Source organism: Triturus cristatus, chromosome 6, assembly GCF_964204655.1.
Source record: "Triturus cristatus chromosome 6, aTriCri1.1, whole genome shotgun sequence".
Taxonomy (NCBI): Eukaryota; Metazoa; Chordata; class Amphibia; order Caudata; family Salamandridae; genus Triturus; species Triturus cristatus.
The window spans coordinates 100,981,666-101,000,416 of NC_140589.1; the positions used below are offsets into that span (position 1 = coordinate 100,981,666).

General features: G+C 43.4%; 18 non-coding genes across 18 annotated transcripts; all 18 read right to left on the reverse strand.

The window, feature by feature from the left end:
* Window positions 1–56: 56 nt before the first annotated feature.
* On the reverse strand, window positions 57–139 carry TRNAL-CAG (transfer RNA leucine (anticodon CAG)). Its single transcript has one exon. It is a non-coding gene; the product is annotated as a tRNA-Leu (tRNA).
* Window positions 140–771: 632 nt separating this feature from the next.
* Window positions 772–854, reverse strand: TRNAL-UAG (transfer RNA leucine (anticodon UAG)). Its single transcript has one exon. It is a non-coding gene; the product is annotated as a tRNA-Leu (tRNA).
* A 1,024-nt stretch (window positions 855–1,878) lies between these two features.
* On the reverse strand, window positions 1,879–1,961 carry TRNAL-AAG (transfer RNA leucine (anticodon AAG)). The gene has a single exon. It is a non-coding gene; the product is annotated as a tRNA-Leu (tRNA).
* A 186-nt stretch (window positions 1,962–2,147) lies between these two features.
* On the reverse strand, window positions 2,148–2,230 carry TRNAL-CAG (transfer RNA leucine (anticodon CAG)). The gene has a single exon. It is a non-coding gene; the product is annotated as a tRNA-Leu (tRNA).
* A 632-nt stretch (window positions 2,231–2,862) lies between these two features.
* Window positions 2,863–2,945, reverse strand: TRNAL-UAG (transfer RNA leucine (anticodon UAG)). The gene has a single exon. It is a non-coding gene; the product is annotated as a tRNA-Leu (tRNA).
* Window positions 2,946–3,968: 1,023 nt separating this feature from the next.
* Window positions 3,969–4,051, reverse strand: TRNAL-AAG (transfer RNA leucine (anticodon AAG)). Its single transcript has one exon. It is a non-coding gene; the product is annotated as a tRNA-Leu (tRNA).
* A 901-nt stretch (window positions 4,052–4,952) lies between these two features.
* Window positions 4,953–5,035, reverse strand: TRNAL-UAG (transfer RNA leucine (anticodon UAG)). The gene has a single exon. It is a non-coding gene; the product is annotated as a tRNA-Leu (tRNA).
* A 1,989-nt stretch (window positions 5,036–7,024) lies between these two features.
* TRNAL-UAG (transfer RNA leucine (anticodon UAG)) lies at window positions 7,025–7,107 on the reverse strand. The gene has a single exon. It is a non-coding gene; the product is annotated as a tRNA-Leu (tRNA).
* Window positions 7,108–8,131: 1,024 nt separating this feature from the next.
* Window positions 8,132–8,214, reverse strand: TRNAL-AAG (transfer RNA leucine (anticodon AAG)). Its single transcript has one exon. It is a non-coding gene; the product is annotated as a tRNA-Leu (tRNA).
* A 186-nt stretch (window positions 8,215–8,400) lies between these two features.
* On the reverse strand, window positions 8,401–8,483 carry TRNAL-CAG (transfer RNA leucine (anticodon CAG)). Its single transcript has one exon. It is a non-coding gene; the product is annotated as a tRNA-Leu (tRNA).
* Window positions 8,484–9,115: 632 nt separating this feature from the next.
* TRNAL-UAG (transfer RNA leucine (anticodon UAG)) lies at window positions 9,116–9,198 on the reverse strand. Its single transcript has one exon. It is a non-coding gene; the product is annotated as a tRNA-Leu (tRNA).
* A 1,024-nt stretch (window positions 9,199–10,222) lies between these two features.
* On the reverse strand, window positions 10,223–10,305 carry TRNAL-AAG (transfer RNA leucine (anticodon AAG)). Its single transcript has one exon. It is a non-coding gene; the product is annotated as a tRNA-Leu (tRNA).
* Window positions 10,306–11,206: 901 nt separating this feature from the next.
* TRNAL-UAG (transfer RNA leucine (anticodon UAG)) lies at window positions 11,207–11,289 on the reverse strand. The gene has a single exon. It is a non-coding gene; the product is annotated as a tRNA-Leu (tRNA).
* A 1,989-nt stretch (window positions 11,290–13,278) lies between these two features.
* On the reverse strand, window positions 13,279–13,361 carry TRNAL-UAG (transfer RNA leucine (anticodon UAG)). The gene has a single exon. It is a non-coding gene; the product is annotated as a tRNA-Leu (tRNA).
* Window positions 13,362–14,385: 1,024 nt separating this feature from the next.
* On the reverse strand, window positions 14,386–14,468 carry TRNAL-AAG (transfer RNA leucine (anticodon AAG)). The gene has a single exon. It is a non-coding gene; the product is annotated as a tRNA-Leu (tRNA).
* A 901-nt stretch (window positions 14,469–15,369) lies between these two features.
* Window positions 15,370–15,452, reverse strand: TRNAL-UAG (transfer RNA leucine (anticodon UAG)). The gene has a single exon. It is a non-coding gene; the product is annotated as a tRNA-Leu (tRNA).
* A 1,018-nt stretch (window positions 15,453–16,470) lies between these two features.
* Window positions 16,471–16,553, reverse strand: TRNAL-AAG (transfer RNA leucine (anticodon AAG)). The gene has a single exon. It is a non-coding gene; the product is annotated as a tRNA-Leu (tRNA).
* A 2,008-nt stretch (window positions 16,554–18,561) lies between these two features.
* Window positions 18,562–18,644, reverse strand: TRNAL-AAG (transfer RNA leucine (anticodon AAG)). The gene has a single exon. It is a non-coding gene; the product is annotated as a tRNA-Leu (tRNA).
* Between the last annotated feature and the right edge of the window lie 107 nt (window positions 18,645–18,751).

Consider the following 18,751-nt stretch of genomic DNA (forward strand, 5'->3'; position numbering starts at 1 on the left):
CACTGCGAGGGAAATGATCATATTTCTCAAGAAAAAAATTAGAGTAAACACAGGACTGTCAGAAGTGGGATTTGAACCCACGCCTCCAGAGGAGACTGCGACCTGAACGCAGCGCCTTAGACCACTCGGCCATCCTGACTTGCTTTCCCAGCATCTTCCAGAGGCCAGACAGCCATGCAGGTGAGGTACTGAAAAGGAATGCCCTCAATTTATTTATCCTATTATATGCACTTCCAACAGATCTTTGAACAATCTGTACAGAGCAGGACCTATGGAGAACTCTTTAGAACTTTGAGGCGAACAAAGAGAAAGTGCTATTCACCAGCCACTTGAATGGCTCAAAGCTGCTTTGAAATTGAGACAATAGCCACCTCTTGGCTGGCTAAAGCAATTTCAACAAGGGATCTCAAAGTCACAACATAGGGTGGAGTATGCAAATTTAAGCAGCCCCTGATCAAAGCCCTAAGGAAATTGCTGTAAGTGTGCTGGAGTCCAGTTGTCTACCAGATGCATGGCATTCTTCCAAATTTGCAGGGCCCGTCTGGCCAGGGCATACAAGAGCATGACTCTTCCAGATGACCTCTTACATGGGTCCTATGCTCATTTGGTAAGGATTGCGCTTTGTCAGCAAGACGTTATAGAACCTAAATATATGAGAAACCCCATCTCTCTTGACAAGAGGAGAACGGAATAACGTGCCAGGTGAAGACCAACAGATGCAACTTCCATCAGATGTTAACCTGATAAAGGAGATTAAATGTCCAAAAGGCATGTCAGAAGTGGGATTCGAACCCACGCCTCCAAAGGAGACTGTGGCCTAAACACAGCACCTTAGACCTCTCGGCCATCCTGACAGTATAGGCTTTTAAGAAATGAATAAAAGTTACTCAGAAACGTCTACCTCCATGCAAGCCTGAAATAATTTAAACCTTCAAACACAAGGTGCAACTTTATGCACAGGACAATAAACACAGAAGAACACGTACGAAAGCACTTTATTTCACAGGTATACAGTTTTCATGCTTTTAGAACACCACATACCTCTCACCAGCTATTTAGGGTCCTGTATCCGACTCACAACATTTCCTTGCCTGCGACCTCTCTCTCTACACAAACAACTACAGCACAGGAAGTAGGAAGGCAATAGGTGGGGCAGTTTATGCAAATTTATGCTGCCAATGTGCCTTGCAGATTCATGCAGGATTTCTAGATCCTTGCTGGATACAAGAGAGAAGGACTTGTTCCAGATAAACTATCCCTAGCAGGGAAAGTCTGAGCACAGGCACTCTTTTGCTCTTTAGCCCCTGGCCTGGGACTCACCCTCACTTGCTGAGGCGTGAAAATCTGCATACCAACTTTGCACAGAAGGTATGTTTGTTGTTGTTTGGGGATGGGTGGGAGGTCAAGAGCAGGGAAAAGCAGGTCTCCTTCACTACTAGACTCCTCTTCTATGCCTCCCTGCCATTCACTCACTCTGTCTTTGTTTCATTCTCTCCTTCCACAACACTCCTTCTCACTCACTCGCTCTATCACTTGTATTTTTGCCCTTGCTCTGCATTCTATAGTGGAAACAGCTCTTGAATGAAGCATCTGAAAATGACGTGACATAAAATTTAAAACCTCCTTATTGGAAACCTAAAACATCACAAGACTTAATGTAACCCATTTCTTTCATAAAAAAGATTTTTAAAGTACCCCACAAAAGAAATATAAAACACCACGAGTGCTAGAAGAATATTACATTAACGTTAAAGATAGAATAGGGCAAATGCATTTGCAGTTGAAACTGAAGTTTGGTACTTATTCAGATATTATTTACATTGCCAATTTTTAGCTGAGATTCTAAAGGAACTGAGAGAGAAAATGGAATTCAAGTTTTGTCAGAAGTGGGATTCGAACCCACGCCTCCAGGAGAGACTGCGGCCTTAACGCAGCGCCTTAGACCACTCGGCCATCCTGACCCCATGCTGCTTTTTCATCTAAAGGGTGAGAAAGATATTAGGAACCAAAAAATGCACAGAGCTGAGGGCAATAGTGGCTAGAGCAAGAAAAAAACTCACTGCACTCTTCCAAGAAGACAATCCTATAAGCCACTGCGAGGGAAATGATCATATTTCTCAAGAAAAAAATTAGAGTAAACACAGGACTGTCAGAAGTGGGATTTGAACCCACGCCTCCAGAGGAGACTGCGACCTGAACGCAGCGCCTTAGACCACTCGGCCATCCTGACTTGCTTTCCCAGCATCTTCCAGAGGCCAGACAGCCATGCAGGTGAGGTACTGAAAAGGAATGCCCTCAATTTATTTATCCTATTATATGCACTTCCAACAGATCTTTGAACAATCTGTACAGAGCAGGACCTATGGAGAACTCTTTAGAACTTTGAAGCGAACAAAGAGAAAGTGCTATTCACCAGCCACTTGAACGGCTCAAAGCTGCTTTGAAATTGAGACAATAGCCACCTCTTGGCTGGCTAAAGCAATTTCAACAAGGGATCTCAAAGTCACAACATAGGGTGGAGTATGCAAATTTAAGCAGCCCCTGATCAAAGCCCTGAGGAAATTGCTGTAAGTGTGCTGGAGTCCAGTTGTCTACCAGATGAATGGCATTCTTCCAAATTTGCAGGGCCCGTCTGGCCAGGGCATACAAGAGCATGACTCTTCCAGATGACCTCTTACATGGGTCCTATGCTCATTTGGTAAGGATTGCGCTTTGTCAGCAAGACGTTATAGAACCTAAATATATGAGAAACCCCATCTCTCTTGACAAGAGGAGAACGGAATAACGTGCCAGGTGAAGACCAACAGATGCAACTTCCATCAGATGTTAACCTGATAAAGGAGATTAAATCTCCAAAAGGCATGTCAGAAGTGGGATTCGAACCCACGCCTCCAAAGGAGACTGTGGCCTAAACACAGCACCTTAGACCTCTCGGCCATCCTGACAGTATAGGCTTTTAATAAATGAATAAAAGTTACTCAGAAACGTCTACCTCCATGCAAGCCTGAAATAATTTAACCCTTCAAACACAAGGTGCAACTTTATGCACAGGACAATAAACACAGAAGAACACATACGAAAGCACTTTATTTCACAGGTATACAGTTTTCATGCTTTTAGAACACCACATACCTCTCACCAGCTATTTAGGGTCCTGTATCCGACTCACAACATTTCCTTGCCTGCGACCTCTCTCTCTACACAAACAACTACAGCACAGGAAGTAGGAGGCAATAGGTGGGGCAGTTTATGCAAATTTATGCTGCCAATGTGCCTTGCAGATTCATGCAGGATTTCTAGATCCTTGCTGGATACAAGAGAGTAGGCCTTGTTCCAGATAAACTATCCCTAGCAGGGAAAGTCTGAGCACAGGCACTCTTTTGCTCTTTAGCCCCTGGCCTGGGACTCACCCTCACTTGCTGAGGCGTGAAATTCTGCATACCAACTTTGCACAGAAGGTATGTTTGTGGTTGTTTGGGGATGGGTAGGAGGTCAAGAGCAGGGAAAAGCAGGTATTCTTCACTACTAGACTCCTCTTCTATGCCTCCCTGCCATTCACTCACTCTGTCTTTGTTTCATTCTCTCCTTCCACAACACTCCTTCTCACTCACTCGCTCTATCACTTGTATTTTTGCCCTTGCTCTGCATTCTATAGTGGAAACATCTCTTGAATGAAGCATCTGAAAATGACGTGACATAAAATTTAAAACCTCCTTATTGGAAACCTAAAACTTCACAAGACTTAATGTAACCCATTTCTTTCATAAAAAAGATTTTTAAAGTACCCCACAAAAGAAATATAAAACACCACGAGTGCTAGAAGAATATTACATTAACGTTAAAGATAGAATAGGGCAAATGCATTTGCAGTTGAAACTGAAGTTTGGTACTTATTCAGATATTATTTACATTGCCAATTTTTAGCTGAGATTCTAAAGGAACTGAGAGAGAAAATGGAATTCAAGTTTTGTCAGAAGTGGGATTCGAACCCACGCCTCCAGGAGAGACTGCGGCCTTAACGCAGAGCCTTAGACCACTTGGCCATCCTGACCCCATGCTGCTTTTTCATCTAAAGGGTGAGAAAGATATTAGGAACCAAAAAATCCACAGAGCTTAGGCCAATAGTGGCTAGAGCAAGAAAAAAACTCACTGCACTCTTCCAAGAAGACAATCCTATAAGCCACTGCGAGGGAAATGATCATATTTCTCAAGAAAAAAATTAGAGTAAACACAGGACTGTCAGAAGTGGGATTTGAACCCCTGCCTCCAGAGGAGACTGCAACCTGAAGGCAGCGCCTTAGACCACTCGGCCATCCTGACTTGCTTTCCCAGCATCTTCCAGAGGCCAGACAGCCATGCAGGTGAGGTACTGAAAAGGAATGCCCTCAATTTATTTATCCTATTATATGCACTTCCAACAGATCTTTGAACAATCTGTACAGAGCAGGACCTATGGAGAACTCTTTAGAACTTTGAGGCGAACAAAGAGAAAGTGCTATTCACCAGCCACTTGAACGGCTCAAAGCTGCTTTGAAATTGAGACAATAGCCACCTCTTGGCTGGCTAAAGCAATTTCAACAAGGGATCTCAAAGTCACAACATAGGGTGGAGTATGCAAATTTAAGCAGCCCCTGATCAAAGCCCTGAGGAAATTGCTGTAAGTGTGCTGGAGTCCAGTTGTCTACCAGATGCAAGGCATTCTTCCAAATTTGCAGGGCCCGTCTGGGCAGGGCATACAAGAGCATGACTCTTCCAGATGACCTCTTACATGGGTCCTATGCTCATTTGGTAAGGATTGCGCTTTGTCAGCAAGACGTTATAGAACCTAAATATATGAGAAACCCCATCTCTCTTGACAAGAGGAGAACGGAATAACGTGCCAGGTGAAGACCAACAGATGCAACTTCCATCAGATGTTAACCTGATAAAGGAGATTAAATCTCCAAAAGGCATGTCAGAAGTGGGATTCGAACCCACACCTCCAAAGGAGACTGTGGCCTAAACACAGCGCCATAAACCTCTCGGCCATCCTGACAGTATAGGCTTTTAAGAAATGAATAAAAGTTACTCAGAAACGTCTACCTCCATGCAAGCCTGAAATAATTTAAACCTTCAAACACAAGGTGCAACTTTATGCACAGGACAATAAACACAGAAGAACGCATACGAAAGCACTTTATTTCACAGGTATACAGTTTTCATGCTTTTAGAACACCACATACCTCTCACCAGCTATTTAGGGTCCTGTATCCGACTCACAACATTTCCTTGCCTGTGACCTCTCTCTCTACACAAACAACTACAGCACAGGAAGTAGGAAGGCAATAGGTGGGGCAGTTTATGCAAATGTATGCTGCCAATGTACCTTGCAGATCCTTGCTGGATACAAGAGAGTAGGCCTTGTTCCAGATAAACTATCCCTAGCAGGGAAAGTCTGAGCACAGGCACTCTTTTGCTCTTTAGCCCCTGGCCTGGGACTCACCCTCACTTGCTGAGGCATGAAATTCTGCATACCAACTTTGCACAGAAGGTATGTTTGTGGTTGTTTGGGGATGGGTGGGAGGTCAAGAGCAGGGAAAAGCAGGTCTCCTTCACTACTAGACTCCTCTTCTATGCCTCCCTGCCATTCACTCACTCTGTCTTTGTTTCATTCTCTCCTTCCACAACACTCCTTCTCACTCACTCGCTCTATCACTTGTATTTTTGCCCATGCTCTGCATTCTATAGTGGAAACATCTCTTGAATGAAGCATCTGAAAATGACGTGACATAAAATTTAAAACCTCCTTATTGGAAACCTAAAACATCACAAGACTTAATATAACCCATTTCTTTCATAAAAAAGATTTTTAAAGTACCCCACAAAACAAATATAAAACACCACGAGTGCTAGAAGAATATTACATTAACGTTAAAGATAGAATAGGGCAAATGCATTTGCAGTTGAAACTGAAGTTTGGTACTTATTCAGATATTATTTACATTGCCAATTTTTAGCTGAGATTCTAAAGGAACTGAGAGAGAAAATAGAATTCAAGTTTTGTCAGAAGTGGGATTTGAACCCACGCCTCCAGGAGAGACTGCGGCCTTAACGCAGTTCCTTAGACCACTCGGCCATCCTGACCCCATGCTGCTTTTTCATCTAAAGGGTGAGAAAGATATTAGGAACCAAAAAATGCACAGAGCTTAAGCCAATAGTGGCTAGAGCAAGAAAAAAACTCACTGCACTCTTCCAAGAAGACAATCCTATAAGCCACTGCGAGGGAAATGATCATATTTCTCAAGAAAATAATTAGAGTAAACACAGGACTGTCAGAAGTGGGATTTGAACCCACGCCTCCAGAGGAGACTGCGACCTGAACGCAGCGCCTTAGACCACTCTGCCATCCTGACTTGCTTTCCCAGCATCTTCCAGAGGCCAGACAGCCATGCAGGTGAGGTACTGAAAAGAAATGCCCTCAATTTATTTATCCTAGCATATGCACTTCCAACAGATCTTTGAACAATCTGTACAGAGCAGGACCTATGGAGAACTCTTTAGAACTTTGAGGCGAACAAAGAGAAAGTGCTATTCACCAGCCACTTGAACGGCTCAAAGCTGCTTTGAAATTGAGACAATAGCCACCTCTTGGCTGGCTAAAGCAATTTCAACAAGGGATCTCAAAGTCACAACATAGGGTGGAGTATGCAAATTTAAGCAGCCCCTGATCAAAGCCCTAAGGAAATTGCTGTAAGTGTGCTGGAGTCCAGTTGTCTACCAGATGCATGGCATTCTTCCAAATTTGCAGGGCCAGTCTGGCCAGGGCATACAAGAGCATGACTCTTCCAGATGACCTCTTACATGGGTCCTATGCTCATTTGGTAAGGATTGCGCTTTGTCAGCAAGACGTCATAGAACCTAAATATATGAGAAACCCCATCTCTCTTGACAAGAGGAGAACGGAATAACGTGCCAAGTGAAGACCAACAGATGCAACTTCCATCAGATGTTAACCTGATAAAGGAGATTAAATCTCCAAAAGGCATATCAGAAGTGGGATTCGAACCCACGCCTCCAAAGGAGACTGTGGCCTAAACACAGCGCCTTAGACCTCTCGGCCATCCTGACAGTATAGGCTTTTAAGAAATGAATAAAAGTTACTCAGAAACGTCTACCTCCATGCAAGCCTGAAATAATTTAAACCTTCAAACACAAGGTGCAACTTTATGCACAGGACAATAAACACAGAAGAACACATACGAAAGCACTTTATTTCACAGGTATACAGTTTTCATGCTTTTAGAACACCACATACCTCTCACCAACTATTTAGGGTCCTGTATCCGACTCACAACATTTCCTTGCCTGCGACCTCTCTCTCTACACAAACAACTACAGCACAGGAAGTAGGAAGGCAATAGGTGGGGCAGTTTATGCAAATTTATGCTGCCAATGTGCCTTGCAGATTCATGCAGGATTTCTAGATCCTTGCTGGATACAAGAGAGTAGGCCTTGTTCCAGATAAACTATCCCTAGCAGGGAAAGTCTGAGCACAGGCACTCTTTTGCTCTTTAGCCCCTGGCCTGGGACTCACCCTCACTTGCTGAGGCGTGAAATTCTGCATACCAACTTTGCACAGAAGGTATGTTTGTGGTTGTTTGGGGATGGGTGGGAGGTCAAGAGCAGGGAAAAGCAGGTCTCCTTCACTACTAGACTACTCTTCTATGCCTCCCTGCCATTCACTCACTCTGTCTTTGTTTCATTCTCTCCTTCCACAACACTCCTTCTCACTCACTCGCTCTATCACTTGTATTTTTGCCCTTGCTCTGCATTCTATAGTGGAAACAGCTCTTGAATGAAGCATCTGAAAATGACGTGACATAAAATTTAAAACCTCCTTATTGGAAACCTAAAACATCACAAGACTTAATGTAACCCATTTCTTTCATAAAAAAGATTTTTAAAGTACCCCACAAAAGAAATATAAAACACCACGAGTGCTAGAAGAATATTACATTAACGTTAAAGATAGAATAGGGCAAATGCATTTGCAGTTGAAACTGAAGTTTGGTACTTATTCAGATATTATTTACATTGCCAATTTTTAGCTGAGATTCTAAAGGAACTGAGAGAGAAAATGGAATTCAAGTTTTGTCAGAAGTGGGATTCGAACCCACGCCTCCAGGAGAGACTGCGGCCTTAACGCAGCGCCTTAGACCACTCGGCCATCCTGACCCCATGCTGCTTTTTCATCTAAAGGGTGAGAAAGATATTAGGAACCAAAAAATGCACAGAGCTGAGGGCAATAGTGGCTAGAGCAAGAAAAAAACTCACTGCACTCTTCCAAGAAGACAATCCTATAAGCCACTGCGAGGGAAATGATCATATTTCTCAAGAAAAAAATTAGAGTAAACACAGGACTGTCAGAAGTGGGATTTGAACCCACGCCTCCAGAGGAGACTGCGACCTGAACGCAGCGCCTTAGACCACTCGGCCATCCTGACTTGCTTTCCCAGCATCTTCCAGAGGCCAGACAGCCATGCAGGTGAGGTACTGAAAAGGAATGCCCTCAATTTATTTATCCTATTATATGCACTTCCAACAGATCTTTGAACAATCTGTACAGAGCAGGACCTATGGAGAACTCTTTAGAACTTTGAAGCGAACAAAGAGAAAGTGCTATTCACCAGCCACTTGAACGGCTCAAAGCTGCTTTGAAATTGAGACAATAGCCACCTCTTGGCTGGCTAAAGCAATTTCAACAAGGGATCTCAAAGTCACAACATAGGGTGGAGTATGCAAATTTAAGCAGCCCCTGATCAAAGCCCTGAGGAAATTGCTGTAAGTGTGCTGGAGTCCAGTTGTCTACCAGATGAATGGCATTCTTCCAAATTTGCAGGGCCCGTCTGGCCAGGGCATACAAGAGCATGACTCTTCCAGATGACCTCTTACATGGGTCCTATGCTCATTTGGTAAGGATTGCGCTTTGTCAGCAAGACGTTATAGAACCTAAATATATGAGAAACCCCATCTCTCTTGACAAGAGGAGAACGGAATAACGTGCCAGGTGAAGACCAACAGATGCAACTTCCATCAGATGTTAACCTGATAAAGGAGATTAAATCTCCAAAAGGCATGTCAGAAGTGGGATTCGAACCCACGCCTCCAAAGGAGACTGTGGCCTAAACACAGCACCTTAGACCTCTCGGCCATCCTGACAGTTTAGGCTTTTAAGAAATGAATAAAAGTTACTCAGAAACGTCTACCTCCATGCAAGCCTGAAATAATTTAACCCTTCAAACACAAGGTGCAACTTTATGCACAGGACAATAAACACAGAAGAACACATACGAAAGCACTTTATTTCACAGGTATACAGTTTTCATGCTTTTAGAACACCACATACCTCTCACCAGCTATTTAGGGTCCTGTATCCGACTCACAACATTTCCTTGCCTGCGACCTCTCTCTCTACACAAACAACTACAGCACAGGAAGTAGGAAGGCAATAGGTGGGGCAGTTTATGCAAATTTATGCTGCCAATGTGCCTTGCAGATTCATGCAGGATTTCTAGATCCTTGCTGGATACAAGAGAGTAGGCCTTGTTCCAGATAAACTATCCCTAGCAGGGAAAGTCTGAGCACAGGCACTCTTTTGCTCTTTAGCCCCTGGCCTGGGACTCACCCTCACTTGCTGAGGCGTGAAATTCTGCATACCAACTTTGCACAGAAGGTATGTTTGTGGTTGTTTGGGGATGGGTAGGAGGTCAAGAGCAGGGAAAAGCAGGTCTTCTTCACTACTAGACTCCTCTTCTATGCCTCCCTGCCATTCACTCACTCTGTCTTTGTTTCATTCTCTCCTTCCACAACACTCCTTCTCACTCACTCGCTCTATCACTTGTATTTTTGCCCTTGCTCTGCATTCTATAGTGGAAACATCTCTTGAATGAAGCATCTGAAAATGACGTGACATAAAATTTAAAACCTCCTTATTGGAAACCTAAAACTTCACAAGACTTAATGTAACCCATTTCTTTCATAAAAAAGATTTTTAAAGTACCCCACAAAAGAAATATAAAACACCACGAGTGCTAGAAGAATATTACATTAACGTTAAAGATAGAATAGGGCAAATGCATTTGCAGTTGAAACTGAAGTTTGGTACTTATTCAGATATTATTTACATTGCCAATTTTTAGCTGAGATTCTAAAGGAACTGAGAGAGAAAATGGAATTCAAGTTTTGTCAGAAGTGGGATTCGAACCCACGCCTCCAGGAGAGACTGCGGCCTTAACGCAGAGCCTTAGACCACTTGGCCATCCTGACCCCATGCTGCTTTTTCATCTAAAGGGTGAGAAAGATATTAGGAACCAAAAAATGCACAGAGCTTAGGCCAATAGTGGCTAGAGCAAGAAAAAAACTCACTGCACTCTTCCAAGAAGACAATCCTATAAGCCACTGCGAGGGAAATGATCATATTTCTCAAGAAAAAAATTAGAGTAAACACAGGACTGTCAGAAGTGGGATTTGAACCCCTGCCTCCAGAGGAGACTGCAACCTGAAGGCAGCGCCTTAGACCACTCGGCCATCCTGACTTGCTTTCCCAGCATCTTCCAGAGGCCAGACAGCCATGCAGGTGAGGTACTGAAAAGGAATGCCCTCAATTTATTTATCCTATTATATGCACTTCCAACAGATCTTTGAACAATCTGTACAGAGCAGGACCTATGGAGAACTCTTTAGAACTTTGAGGCGAACAAAGAGAAAGTGCTATTCACCAGCCACTTGAACGGCTCAAAGCTGCTTTGAAATTGAGACAATAGCCACCTCTTGGCTGGCTAAAGCAATTTCAACAAGGGATCTCAAAGTCACAACATAGGGTGGAGTATGCAAATTTAAGCAGCCCCTGATCAAAGCCCTGAGGAAATTGCTGTAAGTGTGCTGGAGTCCAGTTGTCTACCAGATGCAAGGCATTCTTCCAAATTTGCAGGGCCCGTCTGGGCAGGGCATACAAGAGCATGACTCTTCCAGATGACCTCTTACATGGGTCCTATGCTCATTTGGTAAGGATTGCGCTTTGTCAGCAAGACGTTATAGAACCTAAATATATGAGAAACCCCATCTCTCTTGACAAGAGGAGAACGGAATAACGTGCCAGGTGAAGACCAACAGATGCAACTTCCATCAGATGTTAACCTGATAAAGGAGATTAAATCTCCAAAAGGCATGTCAGAAGTGGGATTCGAACCCACACCTCCAAAGGAGACTGTGGCCTAAACACAGCGCCATAAACCTCTCGGCCATCCTGACAGTATAGGCTTTTAAGAAATGAATAAAAGTTACTCAGAAACGTCTACCTCCATGCAAGCCTGAAATAATTTAAACCTTCAAACACAAGGTGCAACTTTATGCACAGGACAATAAACACAGAAGAACGCATACGAAAGCACTTTATTTCACAGGTATACAGTTTTCATGCTTTTAGAACACCACATACCTCTCACCAGCTATTTAGGGTCCTGTATCCGACTCACAACATTTCCTTGCCTGTGACCTCTCTCTCTACACAAACAACTACAGCACAGGAAGTAGGAAGGCAATAGGTGGGGCAGTTTATGCAAATGTATGCTGCCAATGTACCTTGCAGATCCTTGCTGGATACAAGAGAGTAGGCCTTGTTCCAGATAAACTATCCCTAGCAGGGAAAGTCTGAGCACAGGCACTCTTTTGCTCTTTAGCCCCTGGCCTGGGACTCACCCTCACTTGCTGAGGCATGAAATTCTGCATACCAACTTTGCACAGAAGGTATGTTTGTGGTTGTTTGGGGATGGGTGGGAGGTCAAGAGCAGGGAAAAGCAGGTCTCCTTCACTACTAGACTCCTCTTCTATGCCTCCCTGCCATTCACTCACTCTGTCTTTGTTTCATTCTCTCCTTCCACAACACTCCTTCTCACTCACTCGCTCTATCACTTGTATTTTTGCCCTTGCTCTGCATTCTATAGTGGAAACATCTCTTGAATGAAGCATCTGAAAATGACGTGACATAAAATTTAAAACCTCCTTATTGGAAACCTAAAACATCACAAGACTTAATATAACCCATTTCTTTCATAAAAAAGATTTTTAAAGTACCCCACAAAACAAATATAAAACACCACGAGTGCTAGAAGAATATTACATTAACGTTAAAGATAGAATAGGGCAAATGCATTTGCAGTTGAAACTGAAGTTTGGTACTTATTCAGATATTATTTACATTGCCAATTTTTAGCTGAGATTCTAAAGGAACTGAGAGAGAAAATAGAATTCAAGTTTTGTCAGAAGTGGGATTTGAACCCACGCCTCCAGGAGAGACTGCGGCCTTAACGCAGTTCCTTAGACCACTCGGCCATCCTGACCCCATGCTGCTTTTTCATCTAAAGGGTGAGAAAGATATTAGGAACCAAAAAATGCACAGAGCTTAAGCCAATAGTGGCTAGAGCAAGAAAAAAACTCACTGCACTCTTCCAAGAAGACAATCCTATAAGCCACTGCGAGGGAAATGATCATATTTCTCAAGAAAATAATTAGAGTAAACACAGGACTGTCAGAAGTGGGATTTGAACCCACGCCTCCAGAGGAGACTGCGACCTGAACGCAGCGCCTTAGACCACTCTGCCATCCTGACTTGCTTTCCCAGTATCTTCCAGAGGCCAGACAGCCATGCAGGTGAGGTACTGAAAAGAAATGCCCTCAATTTATTTATCCTAGCATATGCACTTCCAACAGATCTTTGAACAATCTGTACAGAGCAGGACCTATGGAGAACTCTTTAGAACTTTGAGGCGAACAAAGAGAAAGTGCTATTCACCAGCCACTTGAACGGCTCAAAGCTGCTTTGAAATTGAGACAATAGCCACCTCTTGGCTGGCTAAAGCAATTTCAACAAGGGATCTCAAAGTCACAACATAGGGTGGAGTATGCAAATTTAAGCAGCCCCTGATCAAAGCCCTAAGGAAATTGCTGTAAGTGTGCTGGAGTCCAGTTGTCTACCAGATGCATGGCATTCTTCCAAATTTGCAGGGCCAGTCTGGCCAGGGCATACAAGAGCATGACTCTTCCAGATGACCTCTTACATGGGTCCTATGCTCATTTGGTAAGGATTGCGCTTTGTCAGCAAGACGTCATAGAACCTAAATATATGAGAAACCCCATCTCTCTTGACAAGAGGAGAACGGAATAACGTGCCAAGTGAAGACCAACAGATGCAACTTCCATCAGATGTTAACCTGATAAAGGAGATTAAATCTCCAAAAGGCATATCAGAAGTGGGATTCGAACCCACGCCTCCAAAGGAGACTGTGGCCTAAACACAGCGCCTTAGACCTCTCGGCCATCCTGACAGTATAGGCTTTTAAGAAATGAATAAAAGTTACTCAGAAACGTCTACCTCCATGCAAGCCTGAAATAATTTAAACCTTCAAACACAAGGTGCAACTTTATGCACAGGACAATAAACACAGAAGAACACATACGAAAGCACTTTATTTCACAGGTATACAGTTTTCATGCTTTTAGAACACCACATACCTCTCACCAGCTATTTAGGGTCCTGTATCCGACTCACAACATTTCCTTGCCTGCGACCTCTCTCTCTACACAAACAACTACAGCACAGGAAGTAGGAAGGCAATAGGTGGGGCAGTTTATGCAAATTTATGCTGCCAATGTGCCTTGCAGATTCATGCAGGATTTCTAGATCCTTGCTGGATACAAGAGAGTAGGCCTTGTTCCAGATAAACTATCCCTAGCAGGGAAAGTCTGAGCACAGGCACTCTTTTGCTCTTTAGCCCCTGGCCTGGGACTCACCCTCACTTGCTGAGGCGTGAAATTCTGCATACCAACTTTGCACAGAAGGTATGTTTGTGGTTGTTTGGGGATGGGTGGGAGGTCAAGAGCAGGGAAAAGCAGGTCTCCTTCACTACTAGACTACTCTTCTATGCCTCCCTGCCATTCACTCACTCTGTCTTTGTTTCATTCTCTCCTTCCACAACACTCCTTCTCACTCACTCGCTCTATCACTTGTATTTTTGCCCTTGCTCTGCATTCTATAGTGGAAACATCTCTTGAATGAAGCATCTGAAAATGACGTGACATAAAATTTAAAACCTCCTTATTGGAAACCTAAAACATCACAAGACTTAATGTAACCCATTTCTTTCATAAAAAAGATTTTTAAAGTACCCCACAAAAGAAATATAAAACACCACGAGTGCTAGAAGAATATTACATTAACGTTAAAGATAGAATAGGGCAAATGCATTTGCAGTTGAAACTGAAGTTTGGTACTTATTCAGATATTATTTACATTGCCAATTTTTAGCTGAGATTCTAAAGGAACTGAGAGAGAAAATGGAATTCAAGTTTTGTCAGAAGTGGGATTCGAACCCACGCCTCCAGGAGAGACTGCGGCCTTAACGCAGCGCCTTAGACCACTCAGCCATCCTGACCCCATGCTGCTTTTTCATCTAAAGGGTGAGAAAGATATTAGGAACCAAAAAATGCACAGAGCTTAGGCCAATAGTGGCTAGAGCAAGAAAAAAACTCACTGCACTCTTCCAAGAAGACAATCCTATAAGCCACTGCGAGGGAAATGATCATATTTCTCAAGAAAAAAATTAGAGTAAACACAGGACTGTCAGAAGTGGCATTTGAACCCACGCCTCCAGAGGAGACTGCGACCTGAACGCAGCGCCTTAGACCACTCGGCCATCCTGACTTGCTTTCCCAGCATATTCCAGAGGCCAGACAGCCATGCAGGTGAGGTACTGAAAAGGAATGCCCTCAATTTATTTATCCTATTATATGCACTTCCAACAGATCTTTGAACAATCTGTACAGAGCAGGACCTATGGAGAACTCTTTAGAACTTTGAGGCGAACAAAGAGAAAGTGCTATTCACCAGCCACTTGAACGGCTCAAAGCTGCTTTGAAATTGAGACAATAGCCACCTCTTGGCTGGCTAAAGCAATTTCAACAAGGGATCTCAAAGTCACAACATAGGGTGGAGTATGCAAATTTAAGCAGCCCCTGATCAAAGCCCTGAGGAAATTGCTGTAAGTGTGCTGGAGTCCAGTTGTCTACCAGATGAATGGCATTCTTCCAAATTTGCTGGGCCCGTCTGGCCAGGGCATACAAGAGCATGACTCTTCCAGATGACCTCTTACATGGGTCCTATGCTCATTTGGTAAGGATTGCGCTTTGTCAGCAAGACGTTATAGAACCTAAATATATGAGAAACCCCATCTCTCTTGACAAGAGGAGAACGGAATAACGTGCCAAGTGAAGACCAACAGATGCAACTTCCATCAGATGTTAACCTGATAAAGGAGATTAAATCTCCAAAAGGCATGTCAGAAGTGGGATTCGAACCCACGCCTCCAAAGGAGACTGTGGCCTAAACACAGCGCCTTAGACCTCTCGGCCATCCTGACAGTATATGCTTTTAAGAAATGAATAAAAGTTACTCAGAAACGTCTACCTCAATGCATGCCTGAAAAAATTTAAACCTTCAAACACAAGGTGCACCTTTATGCACAGGACAATAAACACAGAAGAACACATACGAAAGCACTTTATTTCACAGGTATACAGTTTTCATGCTTTTAGAACACCACATACCTCTCACCAGCTATTTAGGGTCCTGTATCCGACTCACAACATTTCCTTGCCTGCGACCTCTCTCTCTACACAAACAACTACAGCACAGGAAGTAGGAAGGCAATAGGTGGGGCAGTTTATGCAAATTTATGCTGCCAATGTGCCTTGCAGATTCATGCAGGATTTCTAGATCCTTGCTGGATACAAGAGAGTAGGCCTTGTTCCAGATAAACTATCCCTAGCAGGGAAAGTCTGAGCATAGGCACTCTTTTGCTCTTTAGCCCCTGGCCTGGGACTTACCCTCACTTGCTGAGGCGTGAAATTCTGCATACCAACTTTGCACAGAAGGTATGTTTGTGGTTGTTTGGGGATGGGTGGGAGGTCAAGAGCAGGGAAAAGCAGGTCTCCTTCACTACTAGACTACTCTTCTATGCCTCCCTGCCGTTCACTCACTCTGTCTTTGTTTCATTCTCTCCTTCCACAACACTCCTTCTCACTCACTCGCTCTATCACTTGTATTTTTGCCCTTGCTCTGCATTCTATAGTGGAAACATCTCTTGAATGAAGCATCTGAAAATGACGTGACATAAAATTTAAGACCTCCTTATTGGAAACCTAAAACATCACAAGACTTAATGTAACCCATTTCTTTCATAAAAAAGATTTTTAAAGTACCCCACAAAACAAATATAAAACACCACGAGTGCTAGAAGAATATTACATTAACGTTAAAGATAGAATAGGGCAAATGCATTTGAAACTGAAGTTTGGTACTTATTCAGATATTATTTACATTGCCAATTTTTAGCTGAGATTCTAAAGGAACTGAGAGAGAAAATGGAATTCAAGTTTTGTCAGAAGTGGGATTCGAACCCACGCCTCCAGGAGAGACTGCGGCCTTAACGCAGCGCCTTAGACCACTCGGCCATCCTGACCCCATGCTGCTTTTGCATCTAAAGGGTGAGAAAGATATTAGGAACCAAAAAATCCACAGAGCTGAGGGCAATAGTGGCTAGAGCAAGAAAAAAACTCACTGCACTCTTCCAAGAAGACAATCCTATAAGCCACTGCGAGGGAAATGATCATATTTCTCAAGAAAAAAATTAGAGTAAACACAGGACTGTCAGAAGTGGGATTTGAACCAACGCCTCCAGAGGAGACTGCGACCTGAACGCAGCGCCTTAGACCACTCGGCCATCCTGACTTGCTTTCCCAGTATCTTCCAGAGGCCAGACAGCCATGCAGGTGAGGTACTGAAAAGGAATGCCCTCAATTTATTTATCCTATTATATGCACTTCCAACAGATCTTTGAACAATCTGTACAGAGCAGGACCTATGGAGAACTCTTTAGAACTTTGAGGCGAACAAAGAGAAAGTGCTATTCACCAGCCACTTGAACGGCTCAAAGCTGCTTTGAAATTGAGACAATAGCCACCTCTTGGCTGGCTAAAGCAATTTCAACAAGGGATCTCAAAGTCACAACATAGGGTGGAGTATCTAAATTTAAGCAGCCCCTGATCAAAGCCCTAAGGAAATTGCTGTAAGTGTGCTGGAGTCCAGTTGTCTACCAGATGCATGGCATTCTTCCAAATTTGCAGGGCCCGTCTGGCCAGGGCATACAAGAGCATGACTATTCCAGATGACCTCTTACATGGGTCCTATGCTCATTTGGTAAGGATTGCGCTTTGTCAGCAAGACGTTATAGAACCTAAATATATGAGAAACCCCATCTCTCTTGACAAGAGGAGAACGGAATAACGTGCCAAGTGAAGACCAACAGATGCAACTTCCATCAGATGTTAACCTGATAAAGGAGATTAAATCTCCAAAAGGCATGTCAGAAGTGGGATTCGAACCCACGCCTCCAAAGGAGACTGTGGCCTAAACACAGCGCCTTAGAACTCTCGGCCATCCTGACAGTATAGGCTTTTAAGAAATGAATAAAAGTTACTCAGAAACGTCTACCTCCATGCAAGCCTGAAATAATTTAAACCTTCAAACACAAGGTGCAACTTTATGCACAGGACAATAAACACAGAAGAACACATACGAAGGCACTTTATTTCACAGGTATACAGTTTTCATGCTTTTAGAACACCACATACCTCTCACCAGCTATTTAGGGTCCTGTATCCGACTCACAACATTTCCTTGCCTGCGACCTCTCTCTCTACACAAACAACTACAGCACAGGAAGTAGGAAGGCAATAGGTGGGGCAGTTTATGCAAATTTATGCTACCAATGTGCCTTGCAGATTCATGCAGGATTTCTAGATCCTTGCTGGATACAAGAGAGTAGGCCTTGTTCCAGATAAACTATCCCTAGCAGGGAAAGTCTGAGCACAGGCACTCTTTTGCTCTTTAGCCCCTGGCCTGGGACTCACCCTCACTTGCTGAGGCGTGAAATTCTGCATACCAACTTTGCACAGAAGGTATGTTTGTGGTTGTTTGGGGATGGGTGGGAGGTCAAGAGCAGGGAAAAGCAGGTCTCCTTCACTACTAGACTCCTCTTCTATGCCTGTCTGCCATTCACTCACTCTGTCTTTGTTTCATTCTCTCCTTCCACAACACTCCTTCTCACTCACTCGCTCTATCACTTGTATTTTTGCCCTTGCTCTGCATTCTATAGTGGAAACATCTCTTGAATGAAGCATCTGAAAATGACGTGACATAAAATTTAAAACCTCCTTATTGGAAACCTAAAACATCACAAGACTTAATGTAACCCATTTCTTTCATAAAAAAGATTTTTAAAGTACCCCACAAAACAAATATAAAACACCACGAGTGCTAGAAGAATATTACATTAACGTTAAAGATAGAATAGGGCAAATGCATTTGCAGTTGAAACTGAAGTTTGGTACTTATTCAGATATTATTTACATTGCCAATTTTTAGCTGAGATTCTAAAGGAACTGAGAGAGAAAATGGAATCCAAGTTTTGTCAGAAGTGGGATTCGAACCCACGCCTCCAGGAGAGACTGCGGCCTTAACGCAGTGCCTTAGACCACTCGGCCATCCTGACCCCATGCTGCTTTTTCATCTAAAGGGTGAGAAAGATATTAGGAACCAAAAAATGCACAGAGCTTAGGCCAATAGTGGCTAGAGCAAGAAAAAAACTCACTGCACTCT